The following is a 25930-nucleotide window of genomic DNA, read 5'->3' as shown; positions in this document are numbered from 1 at the left end:
CCACTGAGCCACCAGAGAAGACCTGACAACATACATCACCATGAGTAAAAGAGATAGCCAGTGGGAAGTTGCTGGATAACACAGGGAGCTCAGTCCAGTGCTCTCTGACAACCTAGAATGGTGGGATGGAGGTGAGGAGGGAGAGAGGCTCAGGAGGAAGTGGATATATGTAACTCATGGTTTATGGCCATTACTTAGGGTTGATTCATGTTGTATTGCAGAAACTAATGCAACATTGTAAAGCAACTTTCCTTCCACTAAAAAAAAAATAATATGCAAAGTTCAGAAAAAATATTACATAAGAAAAAAAAATTAACCTCTGAATGGGTAGACTGAGTAATGCCCCCCTAATGTGGAATGGGTGAATGTAATTCAGATGACTATTATATCTCCTACTGTGGGCAGGAATCCCTCAGAAGAAATGAAGTGGCCATCATGGTCAACAAAAGAGTCCAAAATGCAGTACTTGGATGCAATCTCAAAAATGAAAGAATGATCTCTGTTCCTTTCCAAGGCAAACCATTCAATATCACGGTAATCCAAGTCTATTCCCCAACCAGTAATGCTGAAGAAGCTGAAGTTGAACGGTTCTATGAAGACCTATAAGACCTTTTAGAACTAACACTCAAAGAATATGTCCTTTTCATTATAGGGGACTGGAATGCAAAAGTAGGAAGTCAAGAAATACCTGGAGTAACAGGTAAATTTGCCATTGGAGTACAGAATGAAGTACGGTGAAGGCCAATAGAGTTTTGCCAAGAGAATGCACCGGTCATAGCAAACACCCTCTTCCAACAACACAAGAGAAGACTCTACGCATGGACATCACCAGATGGCCAACACCAAAATCAGATTGATTACATTCTTTGCAGCCAAAGACAGAGAAGCTCCATACAGACAGCAAAATCAAGACCAGAAGCTGACTGTGACTCAGGTCATAAATTCCTTATTGCCAAATTCAGACTGAAATTGAAGAAAGTGGGGAAAACTACTAAACCATTCAGGTATGACCTAAATCAAATCCCTTATGATAATACAGTGGAAGTGAGAAACAGATTTAAGAAAATAGATTTGATAGAGTGCCTGATGAACTATGGACAGAGGTTTGTGACATTGTACAGGAGACAGGGATCAAGACCATCCCCAGGAAAAAGAAATGAAAAAAGAAAAATGCCTGTCTAAAGAGGCCTTACAAATAGCTGGGAAAAGAAGAGAAGCAAAAAGCAAAGGAGAAAAGGAAAGATATACCCATTTGAATGCAGAGTTCCAAAGAATAGTAAGGAGAGATAAGAAAGCCTCCCTCAGTGATCAGTGCAAAGAAATAGAAGAAAACAATAGAATAGGAAAGACTAGAGATCTCTTCAAAAAAATGAGAAATACCAGGGGAACATTTCATGCAAAGATGGGCTCAATAAAGGACAGAAATGGTCTGGACCTAAAAGAAGCAGAAGATATTAGAAGAGGTGGCAAGAATACACAGAAGAACTATACGAAAAAGATCTTCACAACCCAGATAATCGCGATGGTGTGATCACTCACCTAGAGCCAGACATCCTGGAATGTGAAGTCAACTGGGCCTTAGGAAGTGTCACTATGAACAAAGCTAGTGGAGGTGATGGAATTCCAGTAGAGCTATTTCAAATCCTAAAAGATGATGCTGTGAAAGTGCTGCACTCAATATGTCAGCAAAGTTAGAAAACTCAGCAGTGGCCACAGGACTGGAAAAGGTCAGTTTTCATTCCAATTCCAAAGAAAGGCAATGCCAAAGAATGCTCAAACTACCACACAGTTGCACTCATCTCACATGCTAGTAAAGTAATGCTCAAAATTCTCCAAGCCAGGCTTCAGCAATACGTGAACAGTGAATTTCCACGTGTTCAAGCTGGTTTTAGAAAAGGCAAAAGAACAAGAGACCAAATTGCCAACATCCACTGCTACTGCTGCTGCTAAGTCACTTCAGTCGTGTCCGACTCTGTGTGACCCCATGGGCTGCAGCCTACCAGGCTCCTCCACCCATGGGATTTTCCAGGCAAGAGAACTGTAGTGGGGTGCCATTGCCTTCTCCCAACATCCACTGGATCATCGAAAAAGCAAAAGAGTTCCAAAAAAACATCCATTTCTGCTTTATTGACTATGCCAAAGCCTTTGACTGTGTGGATCACAATAAGCTGTGGAAAATTCTGAAAGAGATGGGAATACCAGACCACCTGACCTCCCTCTTGAGAAACCTGTATGCAGGTCAGGAAGAAATAGTTAGAACTGGACATGGAACAACAGACTAGTTCCAAATAGGAAAAGGACTGTGTCAAGGCTGTATATTGTCACCCTGCTTATTTAACTTATATGCAGAGTACATCATGAGAACTGCTGGGCTGGAAGAAGCACAAGCTGGAATCAAGTTTGCTGGGAGAAATATCAATGACCTCAGATATGCAGATGACACCACCCTTATGGCAGAAAGTGAAGAAGGACTAAAGAGCTTCTTGATGAAAGTGAAAGAGGAGAGTGAAAAAGTTGGCTTAAAGCTCAACATTCAGAAAACTAACATCATGGCATCTGGTCCCATCACTTCATGGCAAATAGATGTGGAAACAGTGGCTGACTTTTTTTTTTGGGGGGGGTTCCAAAATCACTGCAGATGGTGGCTGCAGCCATGAAATTAAAAGACGCTTGCTTCTTGGAAGGAAAGTTATGACCAACCTAGACAGCATATTAAAAAGCAGAGACATTACTTTGCTGGCAAGGTCTGTCTAGTCAAAGCTATGTTTTTTCCAGTAGTCATGTATGAATGTGAAAGTTGGACTATAAAGAAAGCTGAGTGCCAAAGAATTGATGCTTTTGAACCTTGGTGTTGGAGAAGACTCTTGAGGGTCCCTTGGACTGCAAGGAGATCCAACCAGTCCATCCTAAAGGAGATCAGTCCTGGGTATTCATTAGAAGGACTGATGTTGAAGCTGTAACTCCAATATTTTTGCCACCTGATGAGAAGATCTGACTCATTTGCAAAGACCCTGATGTTGGGAAAGATTGAAGGTAGGAGGAGAAGGGGACGACAGAGGATGAGATGGTTAGAGGGCAACATCAACTCAATGGACATGAGTTTGGGTAAACTCCGGGAGTTGGTGATGGACAGGAGGCCTGGCGTTTTGTGGATCATGGGTCACAAAGATTTGGACACGACTGAACGACTGAACTGAACTGAATGTGAGTGGGCTGCATCTAATCAGTGAGGCCATGAATAAGACTAAGTGAACTACTCTTTGTCTTGAACTAAGACAAAGGCTTTTTCCTGCCTTCAGATTTTCCCTTCCTTCAGCCAGATCAGCTCTACCTGGCTATCAAGCTTGTTGGCGTACATCTGAAACTCAAGCCTTCAGCTCTACTAAGTCATGAGCTTGCCCATTGCGAATCTGAGAACTTGTCAGCTTCCACAACTGTGTGAGACAAATCCTGATAATGAATAAATTAATAGTCTTCTGGTTTTGTTTCTCTGGAGAAACCCAATACATTCATGCCCTTAAAGTGGAGATATGGAAGTAATCCTTCCTCTTCCCCTGCAGTATTTAAAGACATCTGTATACTATCATGTAAGAATTGAATCGCCAGTCTATGTCCGACGCAGGATACAGCATGCTTGGGGCTGGTGCATGGGGATGACCCACAGAGATGTTATGGGAAGGGAGGTGGGAGGGGGGTTCATGTTTGGGAACACATGTAAGAATTAAAGATTTTAAAATTAAAAAAATAAAAAACTAAAAAAAAAAAAAAAAAAAAAAAAGACATCTGCTTTGTACTATAGTCATTTCACAAATGCTCCAGATGGCGCTAGTGGTAAAGAACCTGCCTGCCTAGTGCAGGAGACTTAAGAGATGCAGGCTTTATCCCTGGATCTGGAAGATCCCCTGGAGGAGGGCACGCAACCCACTTCAATATTCTTGCCTAGAGAATCCCATGGACAGAAGAGCCTGGTGGGCTACAGTCCATAGGATTGCAAAGAGTTGGACAAAACCAAAGTGACTTGGCACACATGCACGAGTATCATTTGTCTTTCTGCAGTAGACACTGAACTTGGAATCAGAAAACTAATTTTGAGTACTAACTTTGACATAAATTTAATCTTGGGAAAACTGCAAGAACCTTTAACCTTCAGTTTTTCCATCTGCCAGATTTGGACACCTATATAAAGCATGATGGTTTTTAGAAATAAATAACATAATTAAAGGAAGTGTCCAGCTGATACCTAGTAAACAGTAGAGGTTTAATGAATGCTTGTAACACCTAATATGAAACATAAATCAGGGCAGGGTCCATGTTGTCTACTCTCCTATTCCCCAAAGTGCTGGACATAGCAGACACTTGATAAATATTTGTGAGCAAAAATGAAATATACAGATAAAAATGTTTCTTTGGGTTTTGAAAATTATACATACCACTATGTGCATGGAATGAAGTGTGAATGAACAGACTGGCCAAATAATATTAAGCAACAGCACACAGCATGTGATCTCAGCACAGAAATGAGCAATCGGGCGAGACAAGTATAGTCTTCTAGGAAGAAGAATTTAACATCCTGCTGATACAAGTGTAATCTTCAAGATAAATGACAGGCCCGATGCTGCGTGGAGAGATATGTGGTAGGAGAGATTTTCTATCCTCTTCAAAAAAATTTAAATCGAAGTTGAAGCTGGTGATTTCTTAAATGTTATTGACATGAACTGAGGTGAGCATGCCATATTTCACTATTATCACTAAAGATCACTTCTCAATGCAAAGTCATCTGCTGACGATGCAGGAAAAGTAATATTTGTATCGCATATCTGAGAATTTTCAGGGCCAATGGTTTTAGTTTACTCTCTGCTTTAACTATTCACATGAATTGTATTTACATCAAATGAAAATAAACTTTCTGTGATGTCACAAACACAGATTTCTTGAAATCCTTCAGTGATGTTTAGCCACAGAGAAAGACACGGAGCGCTAAGTCCTGATTCCAGGATTGTAATATTTTCTGTATGGCCAGCAAAATTTGAAGTCAGTGAAAAGAAAATGCCCCTTAGAGTCATAAAACAGAAGTATATGAATTCTTTAATATTCTCCATTCTGTCCATTTCAAGAAAACTGAGACCCAACACGAATATGAAACTTTCCAATATTTACAGGACTCATTTGGAACATGGTTCTGAATATCTGATGCATTTAATTCATTCTTTCAGAAAATACTAATTAAGAGTCACCTTGTGACAGGCGTTGTCTAGAAGCTGAAGACAGAGGGAGAAAGAACAACCTCTCGTGAAACTTACACTTTAAAAGAGCCAGGACATGGAAACAACCTAGATGTCCATCAGCAGATGAATGGATAAGAAAGCTGTGGTACATATACACAAGGGAGTATTACTCAGCCATTAAAAAGAATTCATTTGAATCAGTTCTGATGAGATGGATGAAACTGGAGCCGATTATACAGAGTGAAGTAAGCCAGAAAGAAAAACACCAATACAGTATACTAACACATATATATGGAATTTAGAAAGATGGCAATGACGACCCTGTATGCAAGACAGGAAAAAAGACGCAGCTGTCTATAACGGACTTTTGGACTCAGAGGGAGAGGGAGAGGGTGGGAAGATATGGGAGAATGGCATTCTATCATGTATACTATCATGTAAGAATTGAATCGCTAGTCTATGTCTGACGCAGGATACAGCATGCTTGGGGCTGGTGCATGGGGATGACCCACAGAGATGTTATGGGGAGGGAGGTGGGAGGGGGGTTCATGTTTGGGAACACATGTAAGAATTAAAGATTTTAAAATTAAAAAAAAAATAAAAAAATAAAAATAAAAATAAAAATCTTTATCCACTAAAAAAAAATAAAATAAAAGAGAGAATCAAACAAGTAAATAAGAGAGTCTTAGATAATGGGAAGTTCAATGAAGGTAACAATTCAGGATGATATATCAGAGAGTGATGTGGATGCCTCTGGAGAAGGAGTGAGTTGTCAGCAAAGAACTCTCCCAAGAGGTCAGCGTGCGAAGGAGCCGGTGGTAACGCGGATCTCCCCGCTGTTACCGAGCGACGGCCGAGCAGACTATCTCGGCCTGAGGCGGCGGCGAGTCGGGCAGTTTGCTGCGACACCATGCAGGGTGGGCGGAGCAGGCTACTAGCACGCGGATTTGGCTGGAGTCCCGCTAATTGGTATGAACCCTCTGTCTCCTTATTTAAATGTGGATCCACGGTATCTCGTACAGGATACAGATAAGTTTTTTACCAACTGGAGCTAATAAAACCCGGGGCAGATTTGAACCGGCCTTCTTTACCATTGGAGGATGTTGTATGACAGGGGCCGCGTTTGGGTCGATGAATGGTCTACGGCTAGGATTGAAGGAAACCCAGAGCATGGCCTGGTCCAAACCAAGAAATGCACAGATCTTGAATATGGTGACTAGGCAAGGGGCACTTTGGGCTAATCCCCTAGGTTCTCCGGCTTTGCTTTATAGTGCATTTGGTGTCATTATCGAGAAAACAGGAGGTGCAGAAGATGACCTTAACACAGTAGCAGCTGGAACTATGACAGGCCTGCTGTATAAACGTGCAGGCGGCCTTCGAGGGGCAGCACGAGGCCGCCTAGCAGGACTAACGCTTAGAGCCTCTACGCTCTATACAATAACTGGGAGCACATGAAGGGCTCTGTGCTCCAACAATCACTCTGAAGATTCTGCTAGTTTACAAACGGAGGACACTTTAGTAGTCACCCTGATCAGTTTATAAGTCAGTCTGGAGGCATTTACTCTTCTATCTACAACTAATTTGAAAAACTAGAGATTCCAGTTTGCTGTGATGAAGATCATGGATGGTTGACCAGGACTGGCGCTCCTTCCAGCCACTACTGAGTTGAAGACAAAACACCCTTTGGCGGCTGAGTGATGTGGTTCTCTTAAGAAGATCTCGCACCTGTTTTTGCTCCCACCCACTTCTGGAAAACCACTTAATCCCAGAATTCAGGCCTGCTTGTCAATACTGTATCAGCCACGTTTGTTCATTTAATGATCCAAGACTGTAATATTGCTCTGTATTCCCAATAAAGGGTGAAAATAGAAAAAAAAAAAAAAAAAAAAGAACTCTCCCAAGAAAGCAACATCCGTGTTTAATCAGTGATCACAAAGAATCAGTCTTGGGAAGACCCAGTAAAGGGTCTTCTAGCCAGGGAAACAGCCAGTGCACGGTCTTTAGAATGGCGTACACTTGACAAATTTAAGGGACAAAGGGAAGGCCAATGGGGCTGAAGCCTGCAGCTAAAGAAGCCAGTAGCATCAGACTGAGGTGTTTACAGCCATGAGGAGGAACTGGAACTTTATTTGAAACGCAAAGGACACTCCCAGTGCAGCGCTTTCACAGACCAGTGTTCCCCATTATCATGAGGCTGAACTTTCTCTGGCAACGAATGGCTCTACTTCTGGAAAAATAACTAAAAAGCAGGTTTGGCTCCTTTGCTATAGGATTTTATTTGTCTGTAACGCGAGGTTGTTTAGTAAGCCAAATGATTCCATAAAACAGATTCCCTTGGATGGTTCAATCCATTCAATATACCGAAGGGGTGCCATTTGTTTCCCCTGGGCTGATGCAGCATTGTCTGTCCAACCTGGACATTATGCAGTTGTCTGGGAAGCAAAAGCCCAGCGGCTGAGAAATGATGGATGGCTTACCTCTGAGGAGTACGCTTTTCTCAATGAACCCGCATCAGCAACACCAAGCCTTCCAGCATCTTCTCTGGAACAGAGGCCAACTCCACAGGCTCCTTAGAGACAGGAATAATTTCTGCTCACATTTTTCCTGCCTGAGAAACAGAGAGAGACAGCTCTGTTTTAAATCAAGCCCCCAGTCCAAGGCTTGCCTCTATCCTATAATGGAATTTAAACGAAACAAGTGAAAGTTGTTTTGACTTACACCCAAAGGTATAAGGCATTCAATGAACAACTGGGGGGAGTTGGTGATCCTGGGAGTGGCCAAGTCCAGGTACTATGTCAGGTCACCTTTTTAGTTCTTTGTTACAGAAAATAGGATCCATTTATAGGTCAGATTTTCAACCAGAATCCCATCCATTAGAATTCCTCCACAACCTTAATTCAATCTCCAGAGGATCTATTTTATAAATCTTTTTTCCATCTCTCTCTGCCAAGCAAAGAGAGGAGAAGACAAGGATCAGGAAGCATGTATGTTGGGGTGGGTCAGCCTGATGTAAGAAAAGAGACCTTCCCTTGTGTAGTTATACTGATTCTGCAAAACTTTATGTTCAATCTCATATCTCAGAAGTAAATCAGATATCGAATAAAAATAGTGATAAATGCCAGGAATTAGCTATAAAATAATATCCTATGGGATGAAATGACAATGATGATAGCAAAGTATTATTTATTAAGCACTAAGTGCTAACCACCGTACTAAAAGTGCATTTGATACTTTTTCTTATTTATTCCTCAACATGACCTTGTGAAACTGATGGACTAGAAAGTGGTAAAAGTGGAATCCCAATCTTTTTAGTTGCAAGGCCTACGCTCTCGCTCGCTCTCTCTCTTTTTTAAAAGAGATCTTAGTTCTCCAACCAGGGATTAAACCTGTGTCCTCTGCAGGAGTACAGAGTCTTAACCACTAGATCACCTGGGAAGTCCCTCAAGGCCTATACTCTTAACCAAAATTGGAAAATATATTAGTTATAAGCTTTTTATTTGAAAGGAAAAATTAATTCTATTTGCAGAGGGGAGAAACATTGTAAACATGAATGATTATGTCCTGTTCTATCCCTTATATCAGAAGTCAGCAAACTACAGTCTGTGGGCCAAATTAAGACCTCCATGTGATTTTGTAAATAAAGTTTTATTGGAATATAGCCTTGCCCATTTGTTTATACATTGTCTATGGCAGTTTTTATGCTAAAGCAACAAAGTTGAGTAGTTGCAACAAAGACCATCTGGACCACAGTGTCTAAAATATTTATTATCTGGCCCTTTATAGCAAATATTTGTTGACCCTTGCCCTATATTTCCAATAATTTCCTTCACACAAAGATCTTTAGCTTAATGGCCCTAGAGTTCTAGGGCATCCCTGCCATAAACAAATGACTATACAAGATAGGTATTTTGTATGCTGTGGCAGAGGCTGTTGGTGTCCTGGCAAGATTCCCATCCTCTCCCTACTGTTGTGGAGTTTGGTTCTCAGCCGCTTACAGAGGCTTCCTGACTGGGGTCACCCTCCTGGATTCTGCAAAATGCTGGTGAGCTTGTCGCCTCCTTCCAGGGAAGCCCACAGCCAGTGACTGACTGGTATGGGATATGAAACAACCAGCAACCTTCTTCCAGGTGGAGCAAGTACATGGTGTCATGATCCATAGCTCCCTGTGGGTCCAGGCTTAGACCAGGCTTCAGCATCTTTGAAGAGCTTCTTCCCCTACCCCATCCTGCTTTCCTCATTCCTGTTCAGGTTTTACCTGCAGCACTCTATCAAATCTGCTTCTTAATTACAAACTTAAGACACATGGCACATGTACACAAGGAATAGTATGTTGACATAAAATCCAAGAGAAACGTATGAAAATATGATGTTATTATGAAACGATGTGATGAAGTTGGGAAGTTGATATAGAAGAGTAATTTTTTTTTTCTCTTAGATTCAGTAATGGGGATCTGCAAACTAAACTGACAAATGACCAATTAACCAGAGCAAAGGGTTTATTTTGTAGCACATGAGAGCTAACAAAAGAGGCAGCCGGCTCCTTAAATGGTTCAAGTTAGAGGCTTATATACCTAATTTAATAAAGGAAAGGAGGTGGGGAAGAGAAAAGATGCTTTTAAGAACAAATAGGGGATTTTTTTTCAACAAAAGATAAATGATATTTTAGAAGACCAATTGGGAGATAAGAAAATCTGTAATGTTTGTCTATACAAATACAAGTGGACTTCTGTCTACTTTAGGGCCATAAAACTCCCCCAGAAAAGGAATTGGGGGTAGATTTTATTCTCATTCCTCCTTCTGGGAAAGACCTGCCGTGAAAAAGAAATTTATGGTAGCTTTATTTCCCAGAAGTTGCTGCTTAAGGGAAACTCCAAGAAGGCTTCTTTCTGGGCCTACTGAGTCTCAGAGTCCTACATCTCGAAATAACCCACATGCCAAAGTAGGATATTCCGATCACTGTCCACATCAACTCTGGAGTTCTGAGTGAAGCCCCAAATTGGAAGGAAGAATTAGGAGAAAGAGAGGTGCCACTGTCCAGGGCTCTTCTACTCTAAGCTGATGTATCTTCTGTGCAGAGGACAAACCCAGAGGAAATTCGTTTCTTCCTTTGCCCCACCACACTGCCTCTCACCCATAGGACAGCACCTCTGGCTCCAATCTGAGCAACTATACAAGGGCGTGCGTGCTCGGTTGTGTCCAACTCTTTGCGACCTCATGTACCATCGTGAGGAACTCCGCCCATGGCAAAGGTCATGAGGAAGGAGGCTTGGCATACGCAAAGGCGTGATCAAGCCTCAGGAAACCCCCTGTTCCAGAGCATCTAACCCCAAAACCAGAGTCTGTTTTATGCTCTCACCTACACCTCTGACTTTACAGGGGCTCTCCCCCATAACCGTTTCTCTCGGAGAAGGAGTGAACGTGCAGCTCCAAGGCAATAAAAATTCCTGGGTGTGACAAGAATGTTTCAGCTTACGGACTCCTCTGAAGGTTATCTAGCCCACCTGTATAGGTTTGTCCGGCCACATGTGATTGTTTACAGCCTCCCAACCTGAGAGGCACGAGATGTTTTAGACTTACTAAAAGCAAATTCTTTTGGGGAGTTGGAAATTATTAGTATAGTGGGTTGGTTAGGAATTATATTGGTGAAGGGTTTTTCATTTGTTATGTCAATAATTGCTGCTAATTCCCTGCCCTGGGTGGGACAAGGGTGTCTCAGATCAAACCTCTCTGCTGACAGACTAGCTTGTGTGACAGGATTATCCATACTCCTGCCACATGATTGTTTACTACCTCTTAACCATAAACAGCACAGAGAGTTTTGGAGTATTTTGAGAGTCTCAATTAGCATAGGGCTTTTTCTTCTTGTTGAGTCAATGATTGCCACCAGGCCTCCATATCCTTAGGCACCCGGGAATATATTAATCAATGTATTTGGAATATAGAAAAGGAAATACAGTAGTTTTTGATGTTAGCAATACTAGTCTTTTTGATTAATGGATTTTCTCTTTTGTAATAGATCACTGTACTTTGTTATAAATCAGTGTCCTTGTTATGTAAAAATGTAACTTTATCACTATCCTAAGACTAAATAGATCTTAAGGGGAACATTGGTGAAAGGATTTTCATTTGTTGGGCTGATGTTTGCTACTAAATCTCCATATTCCCTGCCCTTATAATGAATATAACTAACATATAGGAGAAATAAGTATTAACCTTTAAGATTAATCCTGTTAACCTTGGGTTAAATAAATTCCTTTCTTGACTGTAACTCACTACACCCTCACCCTATAGGAATGTAACTTTATTTGGAGGGTGGTGCCTGGTTTAAGAAAAAACACCCTTGGAAGAAATAAGTTTTTTGGTTATCAGAAGGAAAGGATCATAAAATGTCAGCAGATCTCTCTCATGGCCAGAAGATGATGTAATATCCCTAAGACCTTTTTTTATACATTTATGTGAAGCACCTGATTTTGATAAAGGTCAGGACTGCTGACCCCCGTGTGACTCTGTATTCATCCCTATGTGTAACAAAAGGTATATAAGCAAACCTAAAAATAAAGAAAATGGGATCAGTTTCTGGAAATACTGATTCCCTCATGTCGTTCTTTTCTGTTCCCCATTTTTCTGGCTGAATTCCCATCTGGAGCGTGGGTGCCCTCCCAAGTCTACTTATTTGCCCCGGTTTTCAAGCCCATGTGAGAAGGAGCCCAAGGAGGGGCACCTTCCGATATTCAAGTGGCACCGATGGCCCAACGTAGATGGTGCAAATTCCTTGTCTTGGAATTTTATTGGTATCCCACGTAAACCAAGTTATTCAGCACCTTTTCTCTCTTACTATTTTCTGGCCGAATTCCCATCTGGTGCATGGGTACCCACCAAGCCTATTAATTTTGCCTGGGCTTCTAAGATCGGACCGGGGGGACCTCAGTGCCTCCTCTCCTTCGGGAGAAAGGGAAGACGCCTGTGGCCTATGTAGGTTGTGATTGGTATCCCATGTGAACCAAGTTATTCAGCCTCTTTTTCTCTGCTAATCTTCTAATCCCTCTCTATCTGTAATTAAATAAGTTATTTCCAAAGACACCGACTCCGTCCCCCCACCTTCGAATCACCCTGGATCCACCGGGGCTGGACCCCGGCACTCATGGATGCTAGCCCACTAGGCTACCATGTCCATGGGATTCTCCAGGCGAGAATACAGGAGAGGGCTACCATTTCCTCTCCAGGGGATCTTCCTGACCCAGGGTTCCAACCTGAGTCTTTGGCATCTCCAGCTTTAGCAATCAGATACGCTACCACTGAGCCACCTGGGAAGCTCCTTAGAAACTATAAATGCCCCTCAAAGCTTGAGAACTTTGCATCAGGGTGATTTCATTGACTGCCCTTGCAAGCTTTGCCAGCCTACATCTCCATCAGCAGAGGACTCAGAAAGGACAGCAAATGACAACTGAATGTAAAAAAATGGTCCATTTAAAAATATGTTTTGGAACTCCTCTAGTGGTCCAGTGACTAAAACTTTACCTGCCAATGTAAGGGATGCAGGCTCCTGTAGCTAAGACCCCTTGTGCCTTGGGGCCAGAAAAACAAAACATAAAACAGAAACAATGCTGTAACACATTCAATAAAGACTTTATAATAGTCCGCATCAAAAAAAATCCTTTTAAAAGAAGTTAATAAATGTATGGCAGACGGCAACACAATAATGTAATTATCCTCCAATTAAAAAAAGAAAAAAGATATTTGTATCTGATTCCTAACCTGACATGTTTCTTCTCATGTGAACCTGGGAAGTTTGCTGCAGTGAAAAAAATAAGAACAGTTTTCCTCTTTGAAACAAGTGCACAATGTGTCACGTGGCTTTTAGCTAAACTGTGTTGTTGATTGTTTTACTTACATATCTGAGGCCTAAAAAAAAAAAAAAAAGGATAACCTTCTTGGGGTTCCTCTCTCCTACAATAATCACTCCACCACCACACCCTGAGAGAAACTGTACCCACCCTCCAGCACACTCACACCCCCCAGGACAGACAGCCCACTGGAAGGTCCATTAATAAACACCCCGAGGCATACTCTTTAGCTGAACAATTAAGAAAAATTTCTAAGCGACTGAACTATATGTGACCTAAATTGGCTTTAAAAATGCTTTTCAAACCAGAGGGAACAGCATTTGCAGCATAATCACTTTCCTCCTTGACATTAATTATGCACCGTGGTGTTCAGAGAGCACCTCTGAGCCAGGAAAATAAGTATTTGTAAAGTAAACATGTCAAGCAAGGCAGAACATTGTAAAGTGAAGAAAATATTAAATACAATCTGTTATGATCCATTTCTCTGCTCTTCTTTTCTTCATAAATCTCCTACCTTCAACCTACACAGGGACAGCATTTCCCTCTTCAGAGAGAGATGAGGTGACTCCACAATGCTTACAGTTTGGATTTCTTGAAAGACAAAAAGAAAAAAAAGAAAAGGAGGTGCTTTTTTCCACTTTGTGATTGAAAAGAAAGGGGGCTTGCTGATTTAAAGAGCCCCACAGCCTTAGGGAAGCTTTAGAAAGCATTCCCAATAGGAACAGTTCCATTTCTCTACAGCCACAGGAACTGTAATTTCATAGCCCTTTCTTCATCATCAAGGACTTTTTGCTTGACGACAGGGTGCTAGCAGCTCCTGAGCTTACCTTCTTCCTGATCCTCACTTCTTCATTTAGTGTCATTAGCCCTCATAGGTGGCATCTTCATGAACTGACACAAATGAAAGTCCAGCGCCACAAAGATTCCAGCTTCAGTAAGAGGCTTAATGAGAATATCCCACTATTCGTAAGGAAAAAACCTAAGATAGTATCCAAAATATTCAGAAGATTCCATGGTTTTCAAAATAATTTTTATCCACTCCAACTAAACCTTTTGATGAAGCCTGATTTAAAACACAGAGAGAGAGAGCTAAAACCAGTGCATCCCCTGGTTTGAGCCGGGTATCACACCTTGTTTACACAGCCGCCACCACCACCACCTCTCCATACTGTGTGGGTGACTCCAAGGAGCTCTCAGGGTGTCTGCTAAACTCAGTTACAAGTCAATGACTTAATCCAATCACAACACATGTTTGCCTTTTGCATAAAGAAGTTACTGCACACTGACAATAGGTCTATAAAAATCATCTCCTTCTAAAACCATTCTACAGAAAACCATCTCTGTCTAACAAGATTTCACTCACTGGAAGACTGGTGAAATACATTTTTCTGAGAAATACTGCCTTTACTTCTTTAGCTATACCTGTGAACAAAACATCTCTGCCAGAAATCTCACCTTGATAGAACCTATGAGCATATTAGAAGATCATAACATTAAAAAAAGAAAAAGAGAAGGTAGAACTTATTTCTGATGAACCTCTCAAATTTTTTTAAAGCAGGCAAAGCTCTCTAGAGGTTAAAAATATTTACATTTTCTTTGAGAAGGAAACTGAAAAATACTCAAGAGCTGTGAGTGATAACTGGAGGATTCAAAGTGACCACAAACAGCAGTTCAGCGGGGTCAAGTGTAGAGTGTCTAGAATACAAAAAGATAATCTATTCATTAGTAGATAGACCCACTCATAAGTAAGAGACAAACAGGATAAACCTATGTTTAATTAGAAAAGGAATCAGGAAGAACCTGAATTGCATCCATGTTTGAAATTTTGCTAAGAAGTAGCTTGCTCAGTTTAGCTCCAAGAGCAAAATGAGTGGTGTTTATAAGATGCCAGATTTTATGCTAACATAAGAAAGTTTTTCAAACTAGAGTTGATAAAACAAACTTGAGAGGTATGAAGTTTCTAATACTAGTGGTATAAAATCAAATGCTTAGAAACCTTAATGGGGATTCTTGGATAGTTTCCGGTGCTTGGTATAATGCCAGAGAAGGTGTGGAGAAAGGGAACCCTACTACACTGTGGGGTGGGAATTTACATTCCCACCACTATGGAGAAAAGTATAGAGGTTCCTAAAAAACTAAAAATAGAGCTACCATATCAAGACAATCCCCATGGAAAAGAAATGCAAAGAAGCAAAATGGCTGTCTGGGGAGGCCTTACAAATAGCTGTGACAAGAAGAGAAGCAAAAAGCAAAGGAGAAAAGGAAGATGTAAGCATCTGAATGCAGAGTTCCAAAGAATAGCAAGAAGAGATAAGAAAGCCTTCTTCAGCGATCAATGTAAAGAAAGAGGAAAAGAACAGAATGGGAAAGAGTAGAGATCTCTTCAAGAAAATTAGAGATACCAAGGGAACATTTCATGCAAAGATGGGCTCGAGAAAGGACAGGAATGGTCTGGACCTAACAGAAGCAGAAGATATTAAGAAGACGTGGCAAGAATACACAGAAGAACTGTACAAAAAAGATCTTCACGACCCAGATAATCATGATGATGTGATCACTCATCTAGAGCCAGACATCTTGGGATGTGAAGTCAAGTGGGCCTTAGAAAGCATCACTACGAACAAAGCTAGTGGAGGGGATGGAATACCAGTTGAGCTGTTTCAAATCCTGAAAGACGATGCTGTGAAAGTGCTGCACTCAATATGCCAGCAAATTTGGAAAACTCAGCAGTGGCCACAGGACTGGAAAAGGTCAGTTTTCATTCCAATCCCAAAGAAAGGCAATGCCAAAGAATACTCAAACTACCGCACAATTGCACTCACCTCACATGCTAGTAAAGTAGTGCTCAAAATTCTCCAAGCCAGGCTTCAGCAATATGTGAACCATGAACTCCCTGATATTCAAGATGGTTTTAGAAAAGGCAGAGGAACCAGAGGTCAAATTGCCAACATCTGCTGGATCATGGAAAAAGCAAGGGAGTTCCAGAAAAACATCTATTTCTGCTTTATTGACTATGCCAAAGCCTTTGACTGTGTGGATCACAATAAACTGTGGAAAATTCTGAAAGAGATGGAAATACCAGACCACCTGACCTGCCTCTTGAGAAACCTGTATGCAGGTCAGGAAGCAACAGTTAGAACTGGACATGGAACAACAGACTGATTCCAAATAGGAAAAGGAGTACGTCAAGGCTGTATATTGTCACCCTGCTTATTTAACTTCTATGCAGAGTACATCATGAGAAATGCTGGCCTGGAAGAAACACAAGCTGGAATCAAGATTGCCGGGAGAAATATCAATGACCTCAGATATGCAGATGACACCACCCTTATGGCAGAAAGTGAAGAGGAGCTAAAAAGCCTCTCAATGAAAGTGAAAGAGAAGAGTGAAAAAGTTGGCTTAAAGCTCAACATTCAGAAAACGAAGATCATGGCATCCGGTCCCATCACTTCATGGGAAATAGATGGGGAAAGAGTGGAAACAGTGTCAGACTTTATTTTTTTGGGCTCCAAAATCACTGCAGATGGTGACTGCAGCCATGAAATTAAAAGACGCTTATTCCTTGGAAGAAAGGTTATGACCAAACTAGATAGTATATTCAAAAACAGAGACATTACTTTGCTGACTAAGGTCCGTCTAGTCAATGCTATGGTTTTTCCTGTGGTCATGTATGGATGTGAGAGTTGGACTGTGAAGAAGGCTGAGCGCTGAAGAACTGATGCATTTGAACTGTGGTGTTGGAGAAGACTCTTGAGAGTCCCCTGGACTGCAAGGAGATCCAACCAGTCCATTCGGAAGGAGGTCAACCCTCAGATTTCTTTGGAAGGAATGATGCTAAAGCTGAAGCTCCAGTACTTTGGCCACCTCATGTGAAGAGTTGACTCATTGGAAAAGACTCTGATGCTGGGAGGGATTGGGGGCAGGAGGAGAAGGGGACAACCCAGGATGAGATGGCTGGATGGCATCACTGACTTGATGGACGTGAGTCTGAGTGAACTCTGGGAGATAGTGATGGACAGGGAGGCCTGGCGTGTTGCGATTCATGGGGTCGCAAAGAGTCGGACAAGACTGAGCGACTGAACTGAACTGAAACTGATGCATGTAGTTGGAGAAAATTAGAATTCAAAAGGATGCATGCACTCAATGTTAATGCAGTGCTATTTACAATAGCCATGACATGGAAGCAACCTAAATGTCCATCCACAGAGGAATGGATATAGACTATTGCTGCTAAGTCGCTTCAGTTGTGTCCGACTCTGTGCGACCCCATAGACGGCAGCCCACCAGGCTCCCCCGTCCCTGGGATTCTCCCGGCAAGAACACTGGAGTGGGTTGCCATTTCCTTCTCCAATGCATGAAAGTGAAAATTGAAAGTGAAGTTGCTCAGTTGTGTCAGACTCTTCACAACGCCATGGACTGTAGCCCACCAAGCCCCTCCATCCATGGGATTTTCCAGGCAAGAGTGTCTCCGGGACATAGACTATTACTCAGTCATAAAAAGGAACGAAACAGTGCCATATGCAGAGAAGTGGATGGACCTAGAGGTTGTCATACAGGGTAAAGTAAGTCAGAAAGAGAAAAATACATATTGTACACTTACATGCAGAATCTTGAAAAACAATACAGATGAACTTATTTCCAAGCAGAAATAGAGGTACAGATGTAGAGAACAAAGCCATGTGGGGAAGGTGGTGGGGGGAAGACGAGCTGAGAGGTTGAGGTTGACATATATACACAGGGAAGTGAAGTGAAAAGTCGCTCAGTGATGTCGACTCTCGGCAACACCACGGACTGTAGCCCGCCAGGCCCCCCTGTCCTTGGAACTCTCCAGGCCAGAATACCAGAGTGGGTAGCCGTTCCCTTCTCCAGGGGATCTTCCCAACCCAGGGATCGAACTCAGATCTTTCGCATTGCAGGTGGATTCTTTACCATCTGAATCACCAGGGAAGCCCCATATCTATACTATTATGTATAAAACAGATTAACTAATGCAAGCCTACTGTAGAACACAGGGAACACTACTCCATGCTCTGTAGGGACCTAAACAGGAAGGAAATCTAAAAAGTATAACTGATTCACTTTGCTGCCCAGCAGACATTAACACAACACTGAAAAGCAACTATAGTCTTATTAAAAGTAATAAAAACAAAAAAAGTTTAAAGTCCTTTCCAATGCTCAGTATATGTGTATCCTAATTTGCATTAAGTATGTTAAAAGATAAATTGAGACACTTCAAAATTTTAAGTGTTTATTTGAATGAAAATGAGTTCCAGTAAAGCAACACCGTATTGGAAATGGTAGAAGTGCTCCTCCAGTGAGAGGTGGCAAGAGACTTTATAGAGAAAAGGCAGAAGCAAAGCAAGGAAATTATTGTCTACGGGTTAAAGCTTAGTTGGCCATCTATGACTGTTGTCCTTTTTTGATTGGCTTACTTGTAGATGCCAAGGGATTAGAAACACCTCAGTCTAATGGCCTTCTTGTTTAATAAATTTAACAAGGATTAGTGGAAGTCAAAACATTCTATCAAATGTCATTATTAAAATGTTCACAAACCACGAACACTGCTCAAAGTCTTCAACAACTTGAGGAATGCAGCAAAATCCACATTTATCATAAGAAAGGAAAAAATTAGGAGCCTCATTAGGAACTGTGATGTGACCTGCCAAATGGGTGTAAATTAGATTTTCTGTCAACATTAAAACACTTCATATCTGGTCACAGTATATCTTGAAAACAAGGATAGTAATTATATACATCTTTTTTTAAATAAACATATATCTGAAGTTGTTTTCCAAGCTAAAATTCATATCTTCAATAATAGGGAACACACACAAGGGGAAACAGCATTAAACCATAGGACCTCAGAATTAGTTTATTTTTTTTTTCCCTCACACTGTTTAACTTTGCCTAAAAAGCTCTGTGTGGTCTGCTTATTGTTTAGTTTCAGTTTGGGCTCCTTTTCCACTCTTCTGAATGTACCTCTCTTCTATTCAGACTTCAGCTCCCAAGTAAAATATATCTTCCTAAGCTAAGACTTTCCTAGACATCCAGTTTAAAGATGCACCCCCTTATTTATTACTTATTTCTTCTTCTTTTTGCCTAAGTAATTGATTTATTTTCTTAATCTCTGAGTCTGTGCTAGATTAAGAGTTCCATATTTGTTTTGTTCACTATTATAAATTCAAGACCAAAACCACAGAAGCCTCAATAAATACTTGGAGGGAAAATAAACAAGTTCAAAAGCACAAGGAGAAACTTGTTGCTGAAGTTGATTATAAAAAGTCTTTTTTTTTTAGCATTTCAAAATTTATAACCATTGTTTTCAAATTATTTTTTTTAAAAAACCAATCCCTCTTCTCATTTAAAAAGTGTAATTGTAAGCAAATAATAAATCAAATAAAATATGTTTATGCTGATGTTGTGGTAGGTATTGTGTGCTATATCAGTAAATGTACACTCTGGGTATATAATATGTATTCAAACAACTCATTCTAAAATTAAGAATGAATGAAACTTGACAGGTAGTTGACACCATGGCTCCAATAGGATAGGTGAGAAAAAGCTAACATGTTCCTAAGTCTTCAATTTGTTTATATACATATATGTAATTATATACTCCCATAATATACACAATATACCCTATATATTTTACATGATAGGTATGTGAAGGGCTAATACAAGGCAGTATACAATAAGGGCTACATGAAAATTATAAAATAATTGGATAATACACATAAGTTTTTAGTGGATCCATAGTCTTCAACAATATACTTATTTCAAGCAAATTTTCAAAACTGTTTATAAATCCCAAAACACGTAGTTTCGTTTCTTTACTGTCATCTACCACATTTATCATCTTCACTGTTTAACCAGCTGTTGCTCTTAGTCGCTAAGTCGTGTCTCTGTGACCCTCTGGACTGGGGTCCTCCGGGCTCCTCTGTCTGTGAGGTTTCCCAGGCAAGCACACTGGAGTGGGCTGCCATCTCCTTCTCCAGGAGATCTTCCCGACCCAGGAATCGAACCCATGTCTCCTGCATAGGCAGGCAGATTCTTTACTGCTGAACCACCAGGGAAGCCATTTTAACCAGTATTTGACATTAAATCCTTAGAGCAGCAGTCCCTGACCATTTTGGCACCAGGGACCACTTTCATGGAAGACAGTTTTTCTATGGACCAAGGTTGGGGGTAGGGGTCTCGGGGGGGCAGATGCAGCTGTACAATTGAAGTACATCAGCTCACTTGCCACCAGAAAACCTACCACCAGATGCAGCTTAACTCTCACTTGCCACTCACTGGTAGAGTTTTGATATGAATCTGCAAGCAGTTGATTTGTTACGGTCTCTGTGCATTCAAACCTCACTGCTAATGATAAGCTGTGTTTGCGGCCTCAGCTCCACCTAGGTCATCAGGCGTTAGACTCACCTAAGGAACATACAACCTAGACCCCTCGAGTGTGCGGTACTTACAGCCGCTCCCCATCACTTGCATTACCACCTGAGTTCCGCCTCTTGTCAGATCAGCGGTGGCGTTAGATTCTCATGGCAGTGGGAATACAGATGAAGCTTCTTTGCTCTCTTGCCTGTTGTTCACCTCCTACTGCGTGGGCACAGGCCACAGACCTAACAGACCACAGGCCTGCCCATGGCCTGGGCGTTGGGAACCTTTGCATGAGAGGAAGAACCCTTCGGAAGGCTCCTGACTTGGATGTCAGATGAAATTTTCCAGAGGACATGAAGGCTAAGATCTTGCTGGGAATCTTCAGGAGAGGAGGCAGAGAGGGAAGTTTTCCAGGCAGAAAGAACCACTGTCAAAGTGGAGAGGAAGAAAGATTATAGCTTCTTCCAGAAACTGAAAGAAATTCAATATGGCTGGAACTTAGTGTATTTGGGGTTGATAAGCAGCAGCAGTGGCAAATGATGAAGGTATAGGATCAGCAAGGGCTAAATCGGAAAGCTCATTTAAACCAAGCTCAGGACTTTAGCAACAAAAAGTTGCTTCAGAATATGGCACAAGCAGGAACAGAGACTATTTCTTGCTAAGAAAACTCTTTCTTCATAATAAACAATGTTTAATAAGCTCTTTGAAAATCTGAAGCCAACATGGCAAAATGTTATGATTTACTCAAATTGAATAGTGTTTTAATAGTTTTCTTTATACTTTTATGGTGTGTTTAAAATTTACATAATAAAAACTTAATGGAAGCACAGACTGAAGCATAAATCAAATTAGTCCAATAAATAAGAGCCTCCATTTTCTGCTTTTATACCTCCTGTATTGTTACTGTGAGGAAAGTCACGTGAAGTCCAGATAATGGGCCTCACTTTAACTCTTAGAAAGCAGAGCCTTTATAGTTTAAAGACTGCCTGTCAAGGCACAGCCAAAATACTGATAGGATTTCTTGCTTACAACAATTCATAATGTTTCCTAATGCATACTATGAGAAAAGAGTCACACAAAAATCATAGAAAGGTAATTGGATACCCCCATAATACACCTCGAAGTGTATATCGGCCTATGAACATCCTTTTCACATAAGCATCTACTCAGTGATATGGAGGAATCATTTCCACCTCCCGACAGGAGTCCTGGCCTCCTGTGGCCAAGATGAGATATCGTAAGGGAACAAAATTTGCAACCCCCAAATCTCTCTTTGGAATGTGGATTATTTTGAGCATTAAACAATCAACAATCAAAGACTCAGGAAGTCTTGTTTTTCACATCTGTCTTTACTGTCTAAAGAAGACAGAGGACCTGTTCTAGGAAGAGAGCTATCACCATGGAGAACTATACTGTGAACTAGGTGTAATAGACGAGAAGTGAGTGAAGTTGCTCAGTCGTGTCCAACTCTTTGCGACCCCATGGACTATAGCCTACCAGGCTCCTCCGTCCATGGGATTCTCCAGGCAACAGTACTGGAGTGGGTTGCCATTTCCTTCTCCAGGGGATCTTCCCGACCCAGGGATCGAACCCTGGTCTCCCGCATTGCAGGCAGACGCTTTACCATCTGAGCCACCAGGGAAGCCCAATAATAGACGAGAAAGAACCTAGTAAGTTTGTTAAAATTCCTCTCTCTGTCCCATTGTCTCTGTATGGCCCAGCAAACATTTATTTACCAAACATTTACTTTTATATTCCATGTCAATTGCCTTCATCCACTTGGAAGTCCCAGAGACCTCTACACCCAACATTCTCTTTTGTCTTTATCTGAAGATGATATTTAAGGTGAATATTTCAGGCATTTTGGTAAATTTCTCAGTTTTCCTGGGTCACTTCCATATCTATATCTATATGATTAAGCATTTGTTTAATTTTCTTCTGTTAATCAATTTCATGTCTATTTAATTCTTATACCAGCCAGAAGAACCTAGAAGGGTAGAAGAAAATTTCTTCCTCCCAAACAATGTATAGAAAATCATGCACTGGCCTTTCACTCCAATGATAATCTCAGATTTCCATACATGTTCATTTTTCAGTCACTAAGTCGTGTTGGATTCTTTGTGACTCCACAAACTGCAGCACGCCAGGTTTGCCTGTCCTTCAACATCTCCCAGAGTTTACTCAAACTCATATCCATCGAGTTGGTGACGCCATTCAACTATCTCATCCTCTGTCGCCCTCTTCTCCTCTTGCTCTCAATCTTTCCCAGCATCAAGGTCTTTTCGACTGAGTCAACTCTCTGCTTCAGGTGGCCGAAAGATTGGAGCTTCAGCTTCAGCATCAGTTCTTCCAGTGAATATTCAGGACTGATCTCCTTTAGGATCTCCCTGGAGTCCAAGGGACTCTCACAGTCTTCTCCAGCACCACAGTTCAAAAGCATCAATTCTTCAGCACTCAGACTTCTTTATGGTCCAACTCTCACATCCGTACATGACTACTGGGAAAACCGTAGCTTTGACTATATGGACCTTTGTCGGCAAAGTGATGTCTCTGCTTTTTACCCCACTCCAGTACTCTTGCCTGGAAAATCCCGTGGACGGAGGAGCCTGGTAGGCTGCAGTCCATGGGATCACAAAGAGTCGGACACGACTGAGCGACTTCACTTTCACTTTTCACTTTCATGCACTGGAGAAGGAAATGGCAACCTACTCCTTGCCTAGAGAATCCCAGGGATGGGGGGGCCTGGTGGGCTGCCATCTATGGGGTCGCACAGAGTCAGACACGACTGAAGTGACTTAGCAGCAGCAGCAGCTAGATTTGTCATTGCTGGGAATGATTGAAGACAGGAGGGGAAGAAGAAAAGACAGAGGATGAGATGGTTGGATGGCATCACTGACTCAATGGACATGAGTTTGGGTAAACTCCAGGTGATGGACAGGGAGGCCTGGTGTGCTGCAGTCCATGGGGTCATAAAGGGTTGGACACAACTGAGTGACTGAACTGAACTGAACTAGGTTTGTCATAACTTTCCTTCCAAGGAGCAAGCAACTTTTAATTTTGTAGCTTCAGTCATAGTCTGCAGTGATTTTGGAGCCCAAGAAAATAAAATCTGTCACTGTTTCCATTTTTTCTGCATCAATTTGCCATGAAGTGATGGGACCAGATGCCACGATCTTTGTTTTTTAATGTTGAGTTTTAAGCTAGCATTTTCACTCTCCTCTTTCATCCTCATCAAGAGGTTCTTCAATTCCTCTTCACTTTCTGCCATGAGACTGGTATCATCTGCATATCTGAAACTGTTGATCCTAGCTTGATCTAGCAATCTCTCAGCAATCTTGATCCTAGCTTGTGAGTCATCCAGCCTGGCATTTTACAAGATGTACTCTGCATATAAGTTAAACTAACAGGGTGACAATATACAGCTTTGACATGTTCCTTTCCCAATTTTGAACCAGTCCATTGTTCTATGTCCGGTTCTAATTGCTGCTTCTTGTCCTGCATACAACAAACTGTGGAAAATTCTTAAAGAGATGAGAATACCAGACCATCTTACCTATCTCCTAGGAAACTTGTATGCTGGACATGAAACATGTACAGCCAGTGTTTTTCCATTAAAATTTGCTTCTAACATAAGAATAAGTCAAAGACACGAGGTGAGAATCATGCCTCTGGTGGGTGAGCTTGTCCTATGGAACATAACTTGGCCTCCTCATTTCAGGCAGCTCCTACCTGTTTCCTCTAACAAATTTAGATCTGGGCTTCAAGGAATGAAGATTAGACGTCCTTCTTTAGAAGCAGTATCATGGCATTCTCAGCATTTAGCTGTAAAATTACCCAACTGCTTAATAGTCCTCAAATCATCCATGGCATCCCAAGGTCATCTCTACCAACAAGTTTTTGCTCCTCAGTCACCAAGGCATGTCCGACTCTTTGTAACCCCATACACTGTAGCACACCAGGCTTTCCTGTCCTTCATTATCTCCCAGAGTTTGCTCAAACTCATGTCCATTGAGTCGGTGATGTCCTTCAGTCATCCTCTGTCACCCCCTTTTTCTCCTGCCCTCAATCTTTCCCAGCATCAAGGTCTTTTCCACTGAGTCAGTTTTTTGCATCAGGTGGCCAAAGTATTGGAGTTTGAGCTTCAGCTTCAGCATCAGTCCTTCCAGTGAATATTCAGAGTTGATCTCCCTTAGGATGGACTGGTTGGATCTCCTTTCAGTCCAAGGGACTCTCAAGAGTCTTCTCCAACACCACAGTTCAAAAGCATCAATTCTTCAGTGCTCAGCCAACTCTTACATGGTCCAACTCTTACATCCATACATGACTACTGGAAAAACCATAGATTTGACTATATGGACCTTTGTTGACAAAGTGATATCTCTGCTTTTTAATACATTATCTAGGTTTGTCATAGCTTTTTTTTCCAAGGAGCAAGCATCTTTTAACTTCATGGCTACAATCATCATCTGCAGTGATTTTGGAGCCCCAAAAAATAAAATCTGCCACTGTTTCCACTTTTTCCCCATTTTTTGCCATGAAGTGATGGGACCAGATGCCATGATCTTAGTTTTTTTGAACACTGAGTTTTAAGTCAGATTTTTCAGTCTCCTTTTTCAAGAAGCTCTTTAATTCCTGTTCACTTTCTGCCATTAGAGTGATATCAGCTGCCTATCTGTGGTTGTTGATATTCTTCCCAGCCATCTTAATTCCAGCTTGTGATCAACCAACCCAGCATTTTGCAGAAATGATGTAAAAGTAAAGAACTACTGTGGACCAGCAGTTGGGCATGGCACCCTCAAATCCTTCTTAGTACCTTCACATTCTCAGAAATAGCACATCACAGTTCAATGTTTCCTGTCCTAGGCTCTACTTCATCACACGATGTTAGAGAGTGTCGTATTCCTATCTCTCTTGCTAGAGTATGAACATCCTGACTGGACAGACTAAATAAAGATTATTCACCTTTTCAGATCCAGCAATTAACACACTGCCTGTAACAAAGCAGAAGCTCAGAAAATCTTAACAACCTCCATTGGCTTGGAACCATCTCTTTTTCCAGAATTAACCTTTGTTAGAAACCATTGCTGATCCAGACATTAGCAAGAACCGTTTTTTACTCTGCTGACATACAGTTCTTTCCCCATTTCAAAGGTGTTTCTTTCAAAATAAATCTGCTCAGCGCAGAGCTCGGGTGTTGACAGTTACTGGATGTATATGTTTTCATCAGTTGCAGAACTTCCAACATGGTAAGGGGTGTGAGCTGAAATTAATACAAACATGTCCCCATTGTCCCTAACATTAAGAGAGAAAAAACCTTAAATTTTCAACATTTGGTGAAAACATAATGAATTCATAATATTCCAAGAGAAATAAGGGTTGTCTAAATAGTGTTGCCAATGGTCATGGAAATACATGCTATACCAACCTATTTTAAACAGAAACAGAAATTTAAGAGCTCCTTTAAATGTGAATGAACTGACAGCC

General features: G+C 41.4%; 1 pseudogene; it reads left to right on the top strand.

Annotated features, from left to right (window-relative positions):
- The first annotated feature begins 5917 nt into the window (after positions 1 to 5917).
- LOC128054848 (mitochondrial import inner membrane translocase subunit Tim23-like) lies at positions 5918 to 6709 on the top strand (annotated as a pseudogene).
- The last annotated feature ends 19221 nt before the right edge of the window (positions 6710 to 25930 follow it).

This window comes from Budorcas taxicolor, chromosome 10, assembly GCF_023091745.1.
Source record: "Budorcas taxicolor isolate Tak-1 chromosome 10, Takin1.1, whole genome shotgun sequence".
Classification (NCBI taxonomy): Eukaryota; Metazoa; Chordata; class Mammalia; order Artiodactyla; family Bovidae; genus Budorcas; species Budorcas taxicolor.
This window is presented reverse-complemented; position numbering and strand designations above follow the sequence as displayed.